The sequence below is a fragment of the Chionomys nivalis genome, chromosome 5 (assembly GCF_950005125.1).
Source record: "Chionomys nivalis chromosome 5, mChiNiv1.1, whole genome shotgun sequence".
Taxonomy (NCBI): domain Eukaryota; kingdom Metazoa; phylum Chordata; class Mammalia; order Rodentia; family Cricetidae; genus Chionomys; species Chionomys nivalis.
The window spans coordinates 56,601,364-56,624,113 of NC_080090.1; the positions used below are offsets into that span (position 1 = coordinate 56,601,364).

General features: G+C 43.6%; 1 protein-coding gene across 3 annotated transcripts in view; it reads right to left on the reverse strand.

Moving 5' to 3' along the window:
- Positions 1-22,750, reverse strand: part of Nme7 (NME/NM23 family member 7) — a 138,476-nt gene that overhangs the window by 17,644 nt on the left and 98,082 nt on the right. The window lies entirely within an intron of this gene.

Here is a 22,750-nt window from a genome sequence, read left to right on the forward strand (position 1 = left end):
CTTCCCACTGGATCACACCAGAGAAACAAGTTTGTTAATGAACAAAACCAAGTCACAAAAGTCTGAGCATTATAAGGTAACCTCTTAAAACAATTTTTTAGGTATCACAATCCCTGACTTCAAACTCTACTACAGAGCTCCAGTACTGAAAACAGCCTGGTACTGGCATAAGAACAGATAGGAGGACCAATGGAACCAAATAGAAGACCCGGATATCAATCCACACATCTTCAAACACCTGATCTTTGATAAAGAAGCAAAAAAAAAATCAAATGGATAAAAGAAAGCATATTTAACAAGTGGTGCTGGCATAACTGGATATCAACATGTAGAAAAATGAAAATGACCCATATCTATCACCATGTACAAAATTCAAGTCCAAATGGATGAAAGACCTCAACATAAAGCCAGCCACATTGAACCTTATAGAAGAGAAAATGGGAAGTACACTTGAACGCATTGGCACAGGGAACGACTTCCTAAATAGAACCCCAGCAGCACAGACACTGAGAGAAACAATTAATAAATGGGATCTCCTGAAACTGAAAAGCTTCTGTAAAGCAAAGGACACAGTCAACAAAATGACAGCCTACAGAATGGGAAAAGATCTTCACTAACCCCACATTAGACAGAGGTCTGATCTCCAAAATATACAAAGAACTCAAGAAATTGGACACCAAAAGATCACATAATCCAATAAAAAAATGGAGTACAGACCTAAACAGAGAACTCTCAACAGAGAAATCTAAAATGGCTGAAAGACACTTAAGGAAATGTTCAACATCCTTAGTCATCAGAGAAATGCAAATCAAAAAAACTCCGAGATTCCATCTTACACCTGTAAGAATGGCCAAGATCAAAAACTCTGATGACAACTTATGCTGGAGAGGTTGTGGGGTAAAGGGAACACTCCTGCATTGCTGGTGGGAGTGCAAGCTGTTACAACCCCTTTGGATGTCAGTGTGGAGATTTCTCAGAAAATTAGGAAACAACCTTCTTCAAGACCCAGTAAATACCACTTTTGGGTATATATCCAAAGGATGCTCAATCGTGCCACAAGGACATGTATGTGCTCAACTATGTTCATAGCAGCTTTGTCTGTCATAGCCAGAACCTGGAAACAACCTAAATGCCCCTCGATCAAAGAATGGATAAGAAAAATGTGGTACATTTACACAATGGAGTAGTACTACACAGCAGAAAAAAAATAACAACAGCTTGAATTTTGCAGGAAAATGGGTGGAACTAGAAAACATTATTTTGAGTGAGGTAACCCAGACCCAGAAAGATAATTATCACATGTACTCACTCATAGGTGCTTTTTAAACATAAAGCAAAGAAAGCCAGCCTACAAACCACAATCCCAGAGAACTTAGACAACAATGCGGACACTAAGAGAGACTTACATAGATATCATCTACATGGGAGGTAGAAAGTAGAAAAAGACAAGATCTCCTGAGTAAATTGGGAGCATGGGGATCTTGGGGGAGGATTCAAGGGAGGAGGGTGTAGAGAGCCGTGTGGAGTCACACCTGATGGCTATGTGTAGAGAGCTGCGTGGAGTCGCACCTGATGGTGCTGGCTCCCGCCCTCCACGATCCCGAAAGCGAGTGCTCTCTGTGATAATCAACTCCTAATATCAACTTGGCCTGACTTATGCTATTATCATGCAATGATTGTCAGCTGCTTGCATATGCGTGGACCTATGAGCAGTGCCCACCTGGCAATCCAGGATTGGTAGCCCATGCCTACTTAAGGGCTGGGAGAGGTTTGTCTGGAGAGAGAGGAAAAGAGGAGAGAGGGAGTGTGTGAATGAGAGAGAGAAAGGGAGAGAGAGATATAATTGTAAAAAGGTCCTGGAATAAACTGCAGTGAGAAGAGCTCCGGTGGTCGCATCATCCTTGCGGGATGAGGGTGGCTGTGACAAATGGTGGCCCGTACGGGGACAAGACAAGTGGTGCCGCGTACGGGGAACCTCCAAACCTCTCTCTGTGGAGCCCAGAACTTGCTGCAGTCAGGGGGTACACCGGATAATCCTCAGGTAAAGACTGGGGATCCGCGAAAAAAGCAGGTTTTCCGCTCTTGCCAGTAGAAGGGAGAGTGGGGGTAATGAAAGCTGCGACTGTAGCAGACGGATCAAAGTGAGAGCCACGACCAAAGTGGACGGTTTAAAATGAAAATAATAGAATGGGATTTTAGAATGGGCGCTTCAACATCACACCTGATTTTTCTGGCTCTTAACGAGCTGTTAAGGAGCGCATTGGAAAGGTTTTTGAATGTGACACAATTGCTCCTTGGTTTGCCATCTCTGGCAATCTTAATGTGTTATCCTGGGACAAGCTTGGTAGAGATCTGAATTTTGCTGCTGAACAAGGTATGCTAAGGAAGGGAGTTAGATTCATGTGGTTTGAATTACCGAGACCTCCCGAGCCTGAGTTTGCAGTGGAGTGTGAGCAACTGCGGCTCCAAGGCCAAGCAGCTCTGAGGGTCTGCGAAGCTGCAAACACCCAGGACCTGCCTTGAAGAGAGAGACAAGGCCAGAACGCTAGGCCACTCCCAGCGTGTGCCTCAGGGCATAGAAGCTCAGCACAACCGCATTAAGATCTGTTGGCCTGGACCTCTGTCCCTGCCGGGGCAATAGGCTGAGGTGGGATCTGTCCCACCCGATGGGGTCAGGGCTGCGCTGCCACGCCTCTACCTTACAGCTAGGTGGGGAGGTAGAGTCTCCGCCTCTCTCCAGTCGCTGCCGCGACCTGTGTCTGAGCGCGGCTGAAAATGGCAGTAAGAATGCAACGTCCCCGCTCAGCAGGAAGTAGCCAGAGAGATTGACAACGTCCAAATTCCCTATAAGATAATTTAAGTGGGGTTCTTTCAGAGCAGCAAGCCTGCTTTCCTGAGTTCCGCTCCACTCCGTGCACCAGTCTGGACCCAGAACGAATGCAGCTGGTGCTAGAAGGCAGCTGGAGCAGAGCTTTGCTAGGTGGCTGTGGTGGAAGGCACATTGCCTCAGCAGTCGGTACCTAGCCTGGTGGATGCCACAGCAGTGCTAAGAGTATCAGCAAACCCAACAACAAGTGCTGGAGCTGAGACAAGCTGGAGCACAGACCCCACAGGGCTGCCCGAGAACACAGCGTAGCTGCAGGGCAAGGAAAAGGTAATGGCAGTTTCAGGCTCTGCACACCGCTGAAGAGTCTGCAACAGAGCGAATTTAAATCAAGAGACTGCCTTATTGAAGGAGCAGGTACCTGTGTGTACTGTTTTAGCCAAAGGGTTGGTAGAATACCGTAGCCCAAATGGGAGGTTGGGTCTAGTGGTGATTGGGAACCCTACTGCTGGCAATCTCAACACCTGTTGTCATGGGCGTTTATCTTTAAATCCTGTGTAAGATCAGACAACCCAAGAGAATGCAGCATAGGTCACTTAGCAGAAGCAGGATCAGCTGAGCTGCTAGGGAAGCCAAAGAGGTGCACGAGGGAGAAGGTGTCTTCCATGCACTCAGCTGACAAGAATGAATGTGCCACGGGGGTATGGCAGCTGGGGTATGTTGAGAGGCAAGTCCATACCCTAGTCTGTCAGACATTTCTATCCATCTGGGGCTGTGTGTCACCAGCATTCAATATGACTCATGCAGCTAATCTGTCTAAATAATTGTCTAGATATCTTTTAGGTAATTGGTCTGGTGAATTCGAAAACAACTGGAAAAGCTGCGAGTGGTGACTGCAGATTCCACACGCATGGATACCAGCCTGGCAGAAGGACTATCCTGGATCACTCCATGGATCATCTGAAGGAGTGGGCGGGAGTAGGAGCCCTAACAGGCTTAATGGTGCTTGCCTCCCTGGTATGCCTGTGGTGCGTCTGTCACATAAGGGTTTCACAGCATTGCAATGAAGTTATGATCATTCAAGCCTTCACGGCCATTGAAGCAGGACAGTCTCCCCAAGTTTGGTTATCTTAAAAGAGATAGAAGCGAGCACAGGATGCGAGGCTTGCGCACTGCACTTGAGGTAAGCATACATCAACCTCAAGAAGAGCAAGTCTGATTGCATGTGGGTTGGTGTCTAGCTCCCACCTCTGTAAAAGGACACCGGACAGGTCTAGTGTTCTCTGGGTGGATGACACCTGGACAGACACTAGCACATGTTCCATTTTTAACAGAGATCAGACCTCTACTCTTGCCTGTTGCTTTGCAAAACAAAAAGGGGGAACTGTAGAGAGCCGTGTGGAGTCACACCTGATGGCTATGTGTAGAGAGCTGCGTGGAGTCGCACCTGATGGTGCTGGCTCCCTCCCTCCACAATCCCGAAAGCGAGTGCTCTCTGTGATAATCAACTCCTAATATCAACTAGGCCTGACTTATGCTATTATCATGCAATGATTGTCAGCTGCTTGCATATGCGTGGACCTATGAGCAGTGCCCACCTGGCAATCCAGGATTGGTAGCCCATGCCTACTTAAGGGCTGGGAGAGGTTTGCCCTAGGAGAGAGGAAAAGAGAGGAAGAGAGAGATTTTACAATTGTTAACAAGGTCCTGAATAAACTGCAGCAGGAAGAGCTCCGGTGTGTCGCGAGTCTTCCTTGCTGGACGAGGGGGACCGCGACAGGAGGGGAGAGGCAGGGAAGGGAGCAGCGAAAAATGTAGAACTCAATAAATATCAATAAAAAATAAAAAAAACCCTCACTTTTTAAATGATGCAAAAACCCCCTTTCACTCGTTTAAAGTTTAAAGCCTAAAGAGCTGGTGTTAAAAACATCTACTGTTTCAAATCAGAGGGCTGCTGACTTCCCCAGCACTGTCACTCACCCGTGTCCTTCTGCTATTTAAAGAAACCGACTGCTCCCTTTCTACGAGGCTTAATTAGTGAAATTTTTGAGTTCTTTAGTGATACTGTAGAATTCTACTATGCTTCTATTTTGGGAATCAATATTTAAAAACAATGAGATGAAACAGTCATCTATTAGCACGTGACATTCTCTACGGCTTCTGTCCAGACTTTCTGGTTAAAGTGTGCAAAGGAATTTTTAATTGGGTCATTTGAACATAGTCTCTGAGTATATAAGGGAAAAATGCTCACCAAGACAGCATGACAGGTTTTGCAATGCTAAAATACCCAGTGTTTGAACAAGGAAGAACATTTATTCATCCCCTTGGAATGTAATTAGTCATAAAATCTGTACCAGTGAAATGTTTATCGTGCGAGTTACTATCATTCCCAAAGGACTAGTGAAAATCCTCACACTGCACCATGGATAGAAAAAAATTCTTTTCTTCATTTAGGTTATAAATCTATATGTTTTCCTTAAAATTTTGTATCCTTGTTTGGATGACGAATGTCAGAGGTTTAAAACAAATTTTTAAAATACTGGGTTCAAGTAAAAGCAGCCTGGAACTGAACTCCTAAGACTGGAGTCAATGTCCAGTGTGACCTTGTGGTCCACTCACCAGCACTGCAGGGGAGTCTCTGATCTGCTACTTGGTTCCACTGCCTGGATTAAGCACTCAGTGTTAGAGTCACAGCATTCCAGGAGTTTATTACTCAGATACCATGTGGAAATCTGATTAGTAAAGAAAATACGTTTTAATTACTAAATGTGTTTTAATTACTAATCAGTAATCATATTTCATTAGTTTAGCAATTTGCTCTACAGAATTTGAACTAAAATGCTGTACAAGTTGGGTGTGGTGACAAATACCTTTAACCCCAGCATTCAGAGGCAGAGGCAGGTGGATGTCTAAGAGTTTGAGCCCAGCGTGGTCTACATAGCAAATTTCAAATCAGTCAGGACTAGACAGTTAGACCTTGTCTCAAATTACAATGACAATAAAATGTGCAAAGGAAAAAAGTATTAATATAGTTTTCTGGATTTTAAGTGTAGATAGTATCTAAGAACATTTTATTGGATAAATAAGAATAAAAATTTTCAACTCTAAATATTGAAATGTTTATTTCTCATATTGACTTTAAATACAAAGATACTTTTATCTGACTGATTAGCATACATAAAATACAGAATAAAACACGATTTGAGAAAAAATTATGCTACCAAGCCAAAGGAGAAGTCACATTACACTACCCCTTGACTTTCAAAGACAACTGGAATGCCCACTGCTTTTCTAAATACATTTGATTAGCTGAAAATGTTGAGTAAGCTCTTGTAAGCCACCTTTAATTGAATCTCTTTCCTTAAGCAAAAACAGGTTCCATCTAAAGCTGTCTAGGGTCAGGAGACGTGAAGCAGGCAGGAGGAAGCAGGGAACCCTGCAGCTGACCTACTCCCTGCTACTTTTATTATTTATCTGAAAATGGGTGTGGACAGAGAAGTACAGGAAGGCTTCTGGGAGCCAGAGGTATGTCAGACTGAAAGGAGATGAGCCAAGAAAAGGAAATGAATAATAAAAAGACAACAGTGGTGAAAACAAGGCCTTGTTACTGCTTCTTCAGCAGGTAGAAAACAATTTCAAAATCACTGACATTTACAGGAAACATTTCTCCTGTCCTACATACTTAATGTTGTAGGGTATGTTCTATCACAAAATGGTGCTCAATCCGGTTTTATCATTTTAAGTCAGTGCTTGCATTAACTAAATCAAAGTGAGGGGCCACTGAGGGTAGAGGTACTTGCCATGAGGCCTGACAACCTGAGTTTGATCTCTGGGCCAACATGTAGGAGAGGACCAGCTCCTTCTAAATGTCCTCTGATCTCCATATACATGCTGAGTACACACACACACACACACACACTTTAAAATGCATAGACGCTTGCTTCATTCTGTTACCATCTTGATGGGGGGGTTATAAATAAGAGGTTCCAAACTAGGATAATTATATTTAATTGCGTTTGATAGGAATCTCTAAGAATAGAATCAAGTCAATGTCTTTAGGTTCATAAAAGTAAATTATGCAAAGACAGTAAGTGCTGTCTGTACTTTGGTACTAGTAAGTCAGCAGCAGAACCTCCTCACGTAATAACTTTCATTTATTGAACATCTGCTATATGCCAGCCCCCAGGCTGCATCCTTGTGGCAGATTCCAAAGTTAGACCACTGACTTGACAGTCTACTTTTATTCGGTAGCTCGAAAACTACAAACTACATTCCCAGGCTGCCCTGCAGTTCTTGCTGCAGTTAGACTCCATTCACTAATTATTTCCTCTGAAGGCCTAGGAGACTGAATATTTGCAGTGAGAAGCCTGACAGTGTTTTGTTCCTGGGCTGTGGCTGCGAGAGGCAGTGAGGCTGGCAGTTGTGGCTGAGGTGATAGCACAAACAGCTGCCCACCTCTGGATCAAGGGAAAGCAATGGGAGGAATCCGAGTGCAGTTAACACCCTCATCCTGCGCACTGCTGTGCCTCAGAGGAGTCATGGCCTTGGAATACCTGGAGTGGTTCTGACTTTTGCACTGAACTCTGTTGATACGGCCCTTTATCACACAGCCTCACGTAATTCTTACTATGAAATGCCAGTATTTCAATTCTCCATGGTGGGGAAAATTAGTCTGAGTAAGAAAATTTGTCATGAGTTGGTAGGGGGAGAACATGGGGATTTTAAATTCAGATCACCCCTTCCAGATCCCGTTCTTCAAATCCTTCCCCTCTTGCGCCTCCCTTATACTCTGGATTTTAATAAAAGCCATGGGTACGTCCACTAGACATAAGAAGATCCAAGTTCTAACTTTTACTTTACCAATCTAAGACTTTAAACTTCTGCCTTTGAACTCAAGTTCAGACCTCACGGCTATTAAAAGCTCAGCTAACTTCTCTGACCACACCTGCGCATGCACAGACTTTGGACTTTCTTAGAAATGCTCACCTAACACTGCAGGATAAGAAGTTTCATTCTTCTAGGAGTTGAGTTTTCAAGCTTCAAGCTTTAGCTAAAAGATGCCTGATTACACAGAACACACTACACTCTTAGTTATGAGAAGAGAATAAGATATACTTGTGCTTGTAACTAAAGGAAAGGAAAAAATCCTCTCAAGTCTGGAGTCATAGAGACATCCAGGATGACTAACTAGGGACTCACTTCTGTTCTTTCAGCCCATGACCTTAGGCATGGAACCTCCTCCACTGGGCCACACGCTCCTCAACGGGGGCTGGGGGGGACCAACAAAAAGGACAGATTCAGATTTGATTTGCTTGAAACTAAAATCCAGAAAGGTTTGGGGTTTAGGGAGCTAGTCTCAAATTCTGTCACCTCATGGCATACCCAGAGTATGCTAACCCTCGTACAGGGAGCAGGAGTACTGACTGCCCAGGTCTTGGCTCATCTGCAGGGCCAGCCTCACTGTTGTTCACATGGAGAAACTAAATCATACACACATGATAAATGTACATTTGTGAGCTTAAAATTTCAGTGTGGATAGTTTCCAGTTATTACGCTAATTAATAAATACCAACAAACAAAACAAAACCAGCCTATTATGCCAGCACCTGCTCCCCGCGACTGATTCTTTGCTGCCTTTAGCATAAAGGTGCCTGCTCTTAAAATACACGGGTCTTGCAGCCACCTTTGAAGCTAGGCTGGCCAGTGCTCTTTAAGGTCCTTGCTTCCCTCCCAACCAGGGCCTTAGCACAGCTATTCTCTGCTGGAGACTTCCCTCTTCCCCCTTCCCCACTCATTTCTTCAGGACTCATTTCAAAGACCTTTTGCTCAGGAAAACCCTCCTTAACCCTTTCCTGCACCAGCTTCCCAATTAGGGCCAGAGTTCTCTGTTTCTTCAGATAACTGACTAATGCATGTTTTCTCTGTTAGTACGAGCTCGGGGCTGGGCCACAGCTCTTGTCCACTGTTGTCTCCTCTGAGCCGGTGTTCAGGGTTTAGTGGGGGGAGAGGGCGGTCGATAAAACACTCAGTGAAAGGCTCTGTGATTTTCGGGGTAGCTGAGGAAGTCTTCCAGATGATTTTACCTTGAACTAGCACAGTTCTGCACCAAACCTCCCAACATATGAAATAGGCCACGGTAATGGTTTGCTCCATTTGAACTATGAGCAGCGCTATCATCCCCTTAGGACTTTTCACTGCAGATAGTCTTAATGGGTTTTGGATTGTAGGTCAGCCTGGGATCTAATAAAAGCTATGAGTCCTTTTGTATTCACTTGGAAACCAGTGTCCGGGAACTAGCTGAGTCTAAATGTATGGATAAACCTAAAATTCCTAAGCAAGACATAAAACAACCACACAGCTTGAGTCTTAGCTACCTTCCCCTGTGGCCCGCCCTTCCCTAGTGTTATTTTAGAGTCTAAGTCACGAAGTCCATGGGCTTCTCTAGCACACAAATCATTCTCTCTGCCAGAATAATAGCCTCTAATACTTAGAGCAGATCTTTATCCTCCAAGAACCTCACATGACGCTCACGCTAGGAAACAGCTAAATGTTTCCGGAGGCCATGACACCGGCTGAGGATTGGTCTCCTAGCACTTGTGTGTGAGGTGAAAATGACCTATTTCAATGACAATCTCTCCAACAGCCCATTAAATTCACCGAGCATGGAAACTATCCCGCCCTAGACAGAGGGAATGTAATAAACACACGCAAGCCCGAGAAGGGCCGAAGTGACAGACAATGTAGAAGACCGAAGAGAACACACAGATAACACCCTTCACCTAGGAAAGCACGCTCGATACCAGCTAGGAGAAGAAATGTAAGTGCCCACTGTCAGCAAGGGTCGTCCAGATGGCAGCACACACCACCAGGTCATTTCATTTAGCTACAAAGTACTGTATGCTGAGCAACCAATGTTGGTGTTGCTTCTATAACAGAACGGATTCTTTACTGAAACAATCTGAAGGCAAGCTTCAGGAATCGTCCCTCGCGGGACACTGAGGAAAGCCCCACCATGTGCACCGTGTGTGCTGTTTCATAACCCCTGCCGTGTGACCAGTCAGCAGCAGATCTTAGCTTGCAGATAGTGATTGTACAGTAACCACAGAGTTAATGGACAACACGCAAAGGGGAGGACTTTGCACAGAGAGTTTTGCACTCTGACATTCTGAGCGAAGAAATTACTTGGTGGCTTTAAACCTGTAGTAGTGATTCATTTACTCAGCAGATTAAGCAATTTGCAGTTTTAGGGAAGATGCTAATGGGGCCCGTGTTTATCACCAGCACACCACTTTTTACATAACAGTCTATGGGCATAATGCGTACTGGGTGTTGATAGGGTGGCTGGATGGAGTCCAGTAGAGGGATAGTCCACACACCTGCCTTCACCGCTCTCTGTTCCTGTGCTAGATTCATTTAATGTTGTCCTGAGGCAGTGACCGCAGCACAGGCAGCACAGAAAATAGTGACGTACAGGCAGAGAAAGAAACGTCGGGAGCTTCGGGCTTTTTTAAATTTATTTTTTACTTTATGTGTATTGCTGTTTTGCTTTCATGTATGCTCCTGTGAGGGTGTTGGATCCCCCAGAACTGGCGTTACAGTTGTGAGCTGCCATGTGAATTGAACCCGGGTCCTCTAGAAGAGTAGCCAGTGCTCTTAACCGCTGAGCCATCTCTTCAGCCCAATCTTTTAAAGTACCCACTGAGACTCCATACACAGCTTCCGCCCAGATCACTATAGTGATGGGAAGTTCAATGGACAGAGTACACTGTATCCAATATATAAAATGACAGGCCAAAAGAAGACTGAAGAAAATCATGGTCTCTATGCCGTGTTAACATGAATTTGAAAACAAAAATATAGAATTATATAAGAAAACTGAACTTTTTAAAACTTCAAGAGGAATAATGGTATCTAGCAACTAGCTGAGATGGAGACGGATCTGGAATATGAATATAGATACTCTGCAACATCTTCCCTCACGTTAGCTTTTCTACCTTGCATAGGAAGGTAGTGAGGTTTGAGAGAGTAGACTCTGGACCACACTGCCTGGGGTCAAGTCTGCATTATGTCATGTGCCAGGTGTGACATGGGAAGGTGGCTTCAATCTGTGTTTCAGTAACTCAGTAGTAAATGGGGTTATCACGTGTACTGCACTGGGGCCGTGCACTGGATTAGTTATTGTGGATAAAGTACTTAGAACAATCCTGGGCACAAGGCAAGGACTCCTTACGAGCTATTTTACATTGACGCCATACAGATAAAAATACAAAATTAGAGTTGGAGAGATAGGTCCTTGGTTAAGGCACTTGCTACTTCTGCAGAAGACCCAAGTTCAGTTCCCAGCATCCACTCAGGCAGCTCACACCACCTGTAACTCTAGCCCCAGGGGATGCCACACCCCTGGCTTCTATGGACACCTATAGTCACACACACCCACACACAAAAACACATACCTACACAAGATTAAAAATGATAAAACTGTTTTTAAAAAAAGGTAAAAGCAAAATAAAAAGTTACAAAATCAATAATCAGATGGCATGGCAGAATACAAATAAATTTTATAGCAGGGTGAGCTTAGTCACAAAGGGAGGAGAGATACCTCTGCGGCTAAGAGCACTCGCTGCTCTTTCAGGGGACCCTGGTTCAGTTCCTAGCATCCACCTGGCAGTTTACAGCTCCAGTTCCAAGGACCTGGCGCTCTCGCTGGCCTCCACGGGTTCCATGCACACACACCGTGCACTTATGTACACGCAAGCGAAATATCCATTCCCCTAAAATAACCAAAAATAAAAGTAGCCCCAAGACCTAAGTTACTAATTCTATCAAGTAGTTATCCACTATATCAAATAGTTACTCTATCTCAGTAGATTTTGAAACAGATAATATTTTCTTAAATTGAATTATTCTTTTTGTTCATTATTTTTTGCTTTTTGAGACAGGGTTTCTCTGTGTAGTCCTGGCTTTCCTGGAGCTTGCTCTGTAGACCAGGCTGACCTCGAACTCAGAGGTCTGCCTACCTCTGCCCGGCTAATTAAATTACTCTTAAATCAAAGACAGAAAGGTGACTTTGCTACTGAAAAGTTGATGTCAAGATTTTGTCTGGTGGGCCCCTGGGTAGCTGAATGCATGCTCAGCTCAACCAAGAGCAGGAGATTTCCTTCCCGATTTTCACAGAAAGTCGCTCACATGGTACTGATATCACCACTATGGGGCAGGCATCTGGCATTTGAAGTAAAATCTTTACAAGTTCTTTAAAAGCTTGGAATAATATATATATATATATATATATATATATATATATATATATATATATATTTGGTTTTTCGAGACAGGGTTTCTCTGTAACTTTGGTGCCTGTTCCAGAACTAGCTCTTATAGACCAGGCTGGCCTTGAACTCCCAGAGATCCGCCTGCCTCTGCCTCCTGAGTGCTGGGATTAAAGGCGTGCGCCACCACCGCCCGGCTAAGCTTGGAATAATCTGGAAAACCTGCTGAGTCTACTTGTCCTTGAAAATCCTGGGTCTAATATTTTCCCTCTGTTATCCTATTCCTGACTTTTTGTAACCAGAATAGAAACCCAATGGCCTAACAGACAGAAGGAGGAGTAGCGTTAATGCTTATGAATGGCAACGAGGATGGACTTGATCAGTCCATCAGTGTTTTAGGCTCCTTTCTGAGTTCTTGCTGAAGACCTTTAATCAGTTACGGAGAGTTACTTATTACCCCATAAATGCTTACTTAGCCACTAGCTAAGAAATGAACAGTGTGCAGATCAAAGACAAGGAGTTGGGAGTCAAAGGGCAGAGAGCAAAGGCCGGTGAGTAGATAGTTTTGCCTTCCTCCTCAGGTTTTCAGACCTAGCTAGATGACGAGACTGACAGCTGTGCTGCTGAGCGGCGTGGATGAGGCATCAGATGCGTTGGGCTAAGAGGCACAGATACGGCGAGTCAGAATGAACACTTTCTCTGTCATCCTTGAGACCCTATCAAAGGCACCCACAGACCTGCACCTGTGCCACTTCTGATACCCTTGCCGGTCGTTCTCTCGACTACCACAGACCCTGACAACGCTACGGTTCTTCGTCTTCAGGCTTTTCAGAAATTTAATCAGAGAGAGCATATCTATTTGCTGGCTTTAAATAATATTTAACTCTGAGAGGTTAATGCTTAGTTATATACTTCCTCAGAGGACATATTTACATGGCATAATGTTCCTCACTTATATAGATCTAAGATGAATCAGTCTTCTAAACTCTGTCCAGTTTATCATTTGGTACAGATTGTTTCAAGCCTGTGACAAATACTTTTATGTTCTGTAAGAAGGGCAAATTTAAGAGTCAGAAGGCAAACTAGCCTCTCTGGACCCCTGTTACCAGAAGGAAGAACTACATCTTGACGACAGCCACAGCTGATGGAGAAATGGCTGTTGGCATTACCCTGGATTTCAAGGATGTTTGTTCAACTTCTAATCTAACATTATAAAATCTCAAGAAAATTTCATACTCATTTAAGTTGAAATATCAGCAATACTGAAAGCATCAAGGCAAAAATAAAAACAAGCTGGGCGAGATGGCTCAGCAGTCATGAGTGCATACTGCTCTTCCAAGACTTAGCTTTGATTCCCAGCACCAATGTCAGGTGGCTTACAACTGCCTCTAACTCCAGCTCCAGGAGACCCAACGCCTCTGACCTCTGTGGGTAACTATACACACGGCTTGCATGTACTCCCACACATGCCCACTCACAATCTTAAATAAATAAATAGAACTTAGAAGAATACAAACAATCATTACTTGGTAGGAACAGAATGCTACAGGGCACAGCAGGCAAAGGATGTTTGCTTGTCTAGACAGAAGGAACACGTGTTCTCATGCCCTTCCTAGCAGCTCAGCTAGCTTGCACTTCTCAAACCTCAGCTGCAAAACTGAATGATCCACGATTTTCACTTGCTGCCAACTGACAGGCAACAGAGTTTATATGGTGAGAAGAGAGGAGCTGGAGAGATTGTTCAGTGACTAGGAGCACTGGCTGCTTTTACAGAGAACCTGGGATCAATTCCCAGCACCCACATGGCAACTCACAACCACCTATTAATCCCAGTTCCAGGGATCCAGTACCCTCTTCTGGCTTATGTTGGGATTAGGCATGAAAGTGGTTCACAGACAAAATGCCCATACACATAAAATAAAATGAAATAAAATGCAAAGAAAAAAGGAAGGAAGGAAGGGAGGGAGGGAAACCAAAGGAGCAAGCAGAGCTTGTGTTTCAATCACCAAATGCAACACACACACACACACACACACGAACACACAAGTGCGCATACACACACACACACACTGAAGTCCTCTTTCTTATTTCTTTTAAAAAGGAGAATGTTTCAAACCAGACTTTAGTGTGTTTTCTATCTGGTGAAAGCAGAGTGAGTTGTTTCTTACAGTGAAATTACACTTGGAGTCTCACCTCAGCTGGGGTATAATTTGTAGAAAGATGCTAAGAAGCCTGACACCTATCAGGCATGCCATGAAAGTTACAACCTTTGCTCTTTCTTCCTGGGAAGAGGCTGAGAAGGAGGGAACATCTGAGCATGTGCAGATGGCTATATCAGAACCAACCTTCTCAAGCTTTGGTAGAGGACTCAGAAGCAGGTGGATGAACCAGCTGTTCATGTGTTGATGCTCCAGGAGACAGATGTGGCAAGAGAGGAATAAAGGGGTGAAGAACAATTGAGCACCCAAAGGACACAGGAGCCACACATCTACCCCAGGGAAGTCACATACTAGGTTTCCATAAACGCTCTTGGTCCCAATGCCCACCCCTCTATGCTGGGGTGAACCTTAGCACTAGACAGACGCCTTGGGTATATTTGGAGAGAAGGGAAACAGAAATAAGGCAGGTTCTCCAAGATGAGGCCATAAACTTGGGGGGTTGGGGAAGTGTTCAAGGGTGGCCACCATCAGCCCTGCCCTTTCAAGCTTCTTCTCCATCCACTTTCAGAAATTCCTTGTCATGATTCAGCTGCTAATTGCACCCCATGGCTTGACACGGAAGCATCAGATGTATGGAGTTCAGCAACAGAGTGAACTCACACATCGCCTCTTCTGTAGCCTAGGTCTTTTATATTAGATCTCCCTCTTACGCATCTCTACTTGTAATTTTTCATGTATTTTGCAAGGAGGAAGGGGACTATCAAACAAGATCAATTTTAAATAGCATTTTTTATGAGACTTTATAAACTGGCATATTTTATTCTTTTACTGGTGAAGTGTAATGTATGTTCCTTTGTGATATATTTAGGATATTTAAATTTAAAGAATGGAGCTTTTCTTAAAAATATAGCCTTTTGATCCTAACACATTTATTTTTCAATGGTCAAAGTTAAGAGTAGCAAAACCTTTGACAATATATCTACATTAAGTTGAAATTATTCTTTTAAAATACATTTTTAAAGATGTTGTTTGTACTTTAAGGATGTGTGTGGACTGGATATGTGACAGTGAAGGCAGAGGTGTCCTTGGAGCTGGAGTTAGACAGCTGTGATATGGGACTCAAACTGGGTCCTCTGCAGGAGCAGCTGGGCTCTTGGCTGCACAATCATCTTTCCAGACCCCAATTTAACCTATTATTTGTTTAACACAAACTAATTTGTGCCTTGCCTCTATCCTCTGAAGTAAGTATTATTATTATTATCTTAGTCTTAAAATGAGGGCTTGAGGCACAACAGTTTACACAACCTTTTGTTTTGTTTTGAGACAGACTTTCTCTGTAGCTTTGGAGCCTGTCCTGGAACTAGCTCTTGTAGACCAGGATGGCCTTGAACTCACAGAGATCCGCCTGCCTCTGCCTCCTGACTGCAGGGATTAAAGGCGTGTGCCACCACCGCCCAATTTACACAACTTTCTTAAATATCAAGTAAGTGGCAGATCTGGAATTTGATTCAATATGCCCTCACTGTACTTAAAATATTTAGCCACAGAGTTAGTCCTTAATGTATTGTCATTACTTTTAATATTAATGAAATTTGAGAACAGAATATTGCATGCCTAGCCACTGGGGACTGAATAATTAACATAAAATACAAGCCAATGTTCTCACAGAGCAGAGGCTGTGGAAGACAGGCACTGTATTCAGGAACTGTGTTCGTGTAGATATGGATTGCTGCTCACAGTAGGATAGTTCAAAATATCTGGGCTACTGTGTCCTTTAGACTTCTTACTGGATGAGCAGAGCTTATCTTTCCATTACTAATCACCTTAAATGTCCATCTTTGGTTAAGGGGACTCAATGCAGAAACCTTTGATGGATCCTGTTTGCCATAGCCAAAGAAGCTACTGTTTGCTACGCATGGAAAAAACTCATGCTCACCCATAGCGGGCTCCAGCAAACCACCAAGGAAGTGTCCATCTGTCTAGTAGTGGTCTTGGAATCAAGAACTGGCTCACTTCAAACTTTTTAGCCATCTCGGTCCTAGTTTTCCGGTGAAAAGGGCATTAGGTTTGGAACTCGAGGCAGACTTGGGTTTGAATTCGGTCTCTGCCATTTATTTACAGTGTTGAGTCTAGAGGCTTCATCTGACCCACGAGAGCAGCACTCTCCTGTACAGACTGGAGATAATGGGACTTTCAGGAGATCCAAGCAAACCATTTAACAAAGGCAGGATATACTGCTTGGCAAACAGCATTTATTACTTTTATTATCCATAGCTTAGCTTTTTTTGTCACGAGAAAACTTCTAAAGGCCCTATAACTTCTCTGTACTTTGTATTTCCATATTTGTCTCCCATAACTTATTAAAACAACCCTCTATTTCAACCAGATCTAACAGGCCCAGCGTCTCCTGACATCAGCTTGCCACATTCTTCTTCTGGAACATTATAAAACCAGCTTTATTCTTCAAGGCCGTCCGCAGCGCTGCCCCCATAGTGAATTCCCTGGTTCCTCCGGCACGCTGCCACTAAGCTCTCTGCTTACTCTTTCCAGCCCTTCCATATGCAGTCTCTCCACACTGATAACACTCATGCCACAATTTAACTCTGCTAGCATGCTCAACCTGCTATACTGATCCCACTCTCGCCTCCATAAAGGCTGGAATAAAACAGCATCCAGTAACATGGCCATACATTCTTACCAGCAAGGGAATGAAATTCATTAACTTAAAAATTAAGAAAAGTTATTTCTAAATTCTATATATTAAACTGAAGGACTCAATGTTGTATTTTAAAAGTTTGGCCTTTGGAATAGAAAACTATGAGATTCAACCTTTACTTGTCAATTGGTCACAGCTGATTATAGTTTTTAGGGTTCACACTTGTGATATATTTGAGCTCACTTATTCTAGACATGAAAAAAAAAAGCTGTGACCTCTCCACAAAATTAGAAAGGATTTTAGTTGTGTACTGTATTTTAATTTGTACAGTTTTCTTTAGCATGCGTAAAATCCAATATTCTTGTGACTTGAGGAATCTTAAACAGTTTACATTCCTTTTTGAGCTATGAAACTTGATATATGTCTTCTACGTCAGCTCTGAAGAAAGCCCAGAGTGCAAAGAGTCCACAATTATGTGGAACACCCATGGCTGCTGACTGCCACTCCACAAATGGCTGTCATCTAGAACAGCTTTTCAGCACTTCCCAGAAAAACGGGGAAACCAGGGCATTTAAAGGTGTGTTGTACCAGGGTTGGTGGCATTGCCACCAGTGAAGAAGGGAGGATTTCCTCACAGACGTGGAGCTTGCTGCTCCGAGCCAAATGGCCATCAAAAGCAGAAAACATCTAGTGATTTTCATGGCTGCTTTTCCTGATGCCCCTGCAGCAGGCGAGTGCCGCCCTGTGCGTCTGGACACCACCGCCAGCCAGTGAGCTTTGAGCTTTGGGTAAGGCTGAATTCAGACAACTCAGAGGGTAATTCATGCAGTTGGATACAAATCATCATTTTAAAACAAAATGAGGCTGATGCTGACGGGAAGTGATTTTTCTTAGTGTCTTCACTGGCCTGTTTTTTTTTTCTTAATGTCCATGTCTGAGAAATCCCAAACTTGAAGACTTTAACCAAGAGAATGTAACAGTGGGAGTGTGTGGTTTCTCTGTCTTTGGGCAGTGGATGTCCCAAGTGTGCGTCCTGACACATCGGCAACAAAGCCAGAAGAGAACCTGTTAGATGTGCAAGCTCCCAGGCTTGGCCAGATCTAGCCAGTCAGATGGAAGAGGAACATGGTTAACTGTTTCAAAAAGCCTGCCAAGAGACTCCACGCTACCATACACTTTGAGAAGCTCCGCCTCACAACAGGCACAGGAGCTGAGACAATGTGTGGAGAGTCTTAACTGACCCTAAAAGATTTTTTGTCATCCTATGGTTTGGTATCCACTTTTTGTGGGTTTTCCATAGTTGCTAATGAAATTTGTTTTCAACAACATTTTCTACTGTCTCCATTGATTTTATAAGTGTCTGTATATCAATATACAGAGCAATCAATCACATTAACTATCATCTTTAAGCCATTCATCTTGTTCCCACTCACAATGGGAGAACTAATTTAAAGCAAGTTAGCACCACCAATGTACTGAGAATCTGAAGGACTTACGGACCTACAGTTCTCTTTATGGGATTAGGCAATGCAACAGATGCTTCAATATTACATAATCAATGTTTATAGAAACTTCATGGAGAAAGAAGGCATTATGATTATTCAGAATAGGTTATCCCGGCACTTTATTACTAGAATTTTATTACTAAAATTCCAGCTCTAACCTATGTTAAGTGAGAGAAACACTAGTGATTTCAACATCACAGATGAAGATGGTAAGCCCTGTGCCACTCTCTGCACTCAGGGAAAGGGATTACCTCAGTTTGTTCCTTGGGCTGTCATTTCAGCCTTCTTAAATGTTTTTGGGAAATCACTGCTCCTGGACACACTAATGGCCACTTTCATTCCAGCTACCAAAACTTTTCCTGACTTACCTTCATAGTCATTGTTAGGAAAAATCATCCCCTACACACACACACACCTGCTCTTTTTCTAGCAGTCTCAAGACCAGCTCTTCTTACTATCCAGAATGCTCTATCCAGCACCGACACGACTGTGTTAACCTTCACGGAACCGTCACCTGGACCACGAATGGCTTGGGATGAAGTCTGGAGGTCTTCATGTGACTTTACAATGCCCCCAGTGACTCTTCAGACTTTTGGCTTGTCACGTCCCACTTCCGGGCCAAAGCACCAGCCTGGATAGACTATTTTTAGATCCCAAGAGAAAGCTTTTTGCTCTTGCCTTGTACATCGTGTTCCCTCTTTGACAGTATACATGCAAGAATCACAACTCTGCTTCCTTCAGGACAGAAACTAAAGCTAAGGATAAATCATGGTGTCAGGCTATGGAGAGGCCTGTGCTAGCCACAGCCAGTAAACCCGGGCCAATCACAACAGCCACCTCCACTTAGGTTTATTTCTAGCTGGTTCTTGAGTCACTGGAACAAGAATGGGTTCACAATGACTCAACTAAATTCAGAATTGCTTTTACCAACTGTTTATGATACAATATTTAAAGCCTCTTAAATTCCAGTTGGCAATCAAAGAGTGATATAACCACGTTACAGGGCATTTGGAAACAAAGAACAGAGGGAAGGCGCATATTTCACTATAATATCAGACAATTAACACATTACTATCGGAGGGAGCAAGACTCTTGCAATCTGTTTACTGATGTTCTCAATGCAGTGTGTGTGTGTGGAGAGGTATAAATGTATATATACATGTGTGTGCAGTTGTGTGTGCCTGTGCATACATGTGGAAGCCCCAGGAGAATGTGGGGTATCCTCCCCTCTTCCCTGTCCCTTTAAGACAGGCTTTCTCACAGACCACGGAGCTTGCTGCTTTTTATGCAGGCTGGACACAACTCAGCCTCCCTTCTGTCCAGCACTGGGGCAACAGGCATAACAGGCACACATGGCCACACACGGTTTTCATGTGGATACTAAGGACTCATGATGTGGGATTTCATTGGTCAATAAAGAAACTGCCTTGGCCCATCTGATAGGGCAGAATTTAGATAGGCGGAGTAAACAGAACAGAATGCTGGGAGGAAGAGGAAGTAAGCTCAGATGCAGGGCAGCTCCTCTCAGAGCCAGACGCGATGCAGCCAGCCACCAGGTCAGACATGCTGAATCTTTCCCGGTAAGCGCACCTAGTGGTGCTACGCAGATTATTAGAAATGGGCTAAATTATTACGTGAGAATTAGCCTAGAAGAGACTAGATATAATGGGCCAGGCAGTGTTTAAAAGAATACAGTTTGTGTGTTGTTATTTCGGGGCATAAGCTAGCCAGGCGGCCGGGAGTTGGGTGGCAGGAACGTGGCCCACAGCTCCTTCAACAGACTCAGACTCAGGTCCTCATGCTTGTATGGGTGCCTTTACCACTAAGACAGCTCTGCAGTCCACAAAGCAAGTGTCTAAGTTATAAATGACAAATATCTGAGTGGAAGGTGACTGACCAATGGTCCTGGTGCATAGAATTCAGATATTCTCGAATATGCTACCACAGGTCCATTCAGCAGCTTAGGGGATTTCAAGTGTTGTCTTCTTGATGGAGGTAATAAGACAAGAGGATCCTAGAACAGACTATGGAAGCAAAATGTAAGACAGAGAACTCGGTGTTTTCTTCAATGAAGGCTGGGAAATGCTACATGATCCTGATGATCACCAATACCAGGGGAAGATTAGGACTGGCCTTGGGGTGGGCCAGGGGACAGTATACACGGGCTATGTCACAATGAGGAATTAACGACTCCTTACATGAGTAACATACCATCAGCAAAATGAACTAGTCAGTGTCATGCTAGAAGATCATGGGAAAGCTACCTGGAAAAAAATCTGACAGCCAAAGAAATAAATGAATTAATTGGATTAGTTTTTTTTGTTGTTATTTTCAAAGATTTCAAAGTCATGAAAATTAATTGGAAAAACTGAGCGACTGTGCCAGACTGAGAGAAACTCAGGAAAAAAAAAATGAAACAAACAAGTCTGATCCAAGTGCTTTCTGTTAAAAAATTTTCAGACAACTGATGGATCTCAGAGTCTGAGACAGTAGCAATATATAATCGTCAGGTTCTTAATCTGGATGTTCACTATGTGGCTATGTAGGGAAGGGTCTTTTATGTTAAAAACTGACATTAAAGTACTCAGGAACATGGGACACGGTGGCAGCTCACTTTCACACTTTCACAGAAACTTTCTGTGGTGATTGTACTTGACTTTTCTCAAAAACTGAATTTTCTTCATTTTAAAAACTATATTATTTATGTATAATACAGTTTGTGTGTGGAGGTCAGAGGACAACCTGCCAAAGTCAGGTCACCAGGCTTGGTGGCAAGCTAAACCATCTTTCCAGAAAGTTTGAAGCAGGCTCTCAAGAAGTTGAGTCTTGGTATTAGCATCTTAAAAACTGCCGTGGTAGAGTCTCGCACAATCAGGGCCAGAGCTCATTGTTGCAGAGTTCTCATTAAGAAAAAAGGAGAAATACTACCAGCTTTTCATTCAGTGGATGAAACATTAAGCAAATTATTGCCCCGTTTCCTTTCAAAACTAATCTACTGAAGTACTTTTACAAGTAGGACCGTCTATCTCAGTGTGGTGGTGCACACCTTTAATCCCAAAACTTGGAAGAAAGAGGCAGGCAATTATCTGTGAATCTGAGGCCACCAGAGCTGCACTGTATGATCTTGTCTAAAACAAACAAACAAACAAACAAAAAGCCAGCAAAGGGGTGTGTGTGTCATGCAGAAATGTGCATGTGCCAACAGACCCTGGGCTGCAATACCAGGAACAACGGTCCCCTTCAGACACTGTGCCATTTGACAGGGCAGGTACCGCCATTTATCTTCAGTTCATAGAATGAGGAAACCTGGGTTCGGGGAGATAAGCAGTGTGCCTGGAAGTTACTTGACTCCTAGTGGTCCTTTTACAGCATAGGGAAGCACCACAGCACTCTGGACACACACACACACACACACACACACACACACACACACACGGATGAACAGTGTCAGGAACAACAAGGGCACTCTCTTACTTACATACCCTGGGTCCAATTTAATGACCACAAACACCCCTTCCACAAACACCCATTATGCCAGCCTCTAATTCTGGAGCCTTGCTGGCAATCGATTCAGTTGTACCCTAAGAAGCAGAATGTGGGGACAAATTGTATGGAAAAGCCCCCAAGTTTTCAATGACTGTTGCCGCATAGCTGCTGAGAGCCCACTTACTTCAGCTCATCTGCGCTGGACATCACCTCCTTAACGTGCCCATGGAAGAAATCCAGGCACTCTCTGGTGCCTCGCCGAGCTGACTGTTCTCACTAATGCTTTCTTCAGTACAGAAATTTCAGAGCATCGGCGTTGCAGCTAGCAGTATCAGAGAACATTGCCTGTGACGTCATTCTAGGACTTCTCATATTATAGATCCACCATGGCCAATGCTTCTATGACCACAGAGCTGGTTTTGTCATGACTAGTACAGAATGACAGACAACATAGTGCTCTGCTCTAAACGGGGTGTTTATATTATCCCTCTTCCTCCAAGGCTAAGGGATCATGGCAGCAAAGGGGAAGACAGAGCGTAAGAGTCAGAGGCAATGGTGACTACCATCAAACACTGTTTTCTGGAAAGAACATGGCAGTTGCACATATCAGCAGTTGTGATAGCGTGCATAAGACTGGTGCAAGCTCAAGTCACAAAATCCGTACTTGTAGGAAGTGGTCACACATCCTACTCCTAGCTAAAGAGACATTGACAACTCATAGCTTTTGGGAAAAGAAGAGCTGGTTTTCTTTACAGTGTGACTTCAATCATGCTCCAACAGATGGCCTCACACCTAGGAGCTTTTAGGCAGCACAAATTGAACTCTGTCTTTTTTTTTTTTTAAATTTTGCTGTG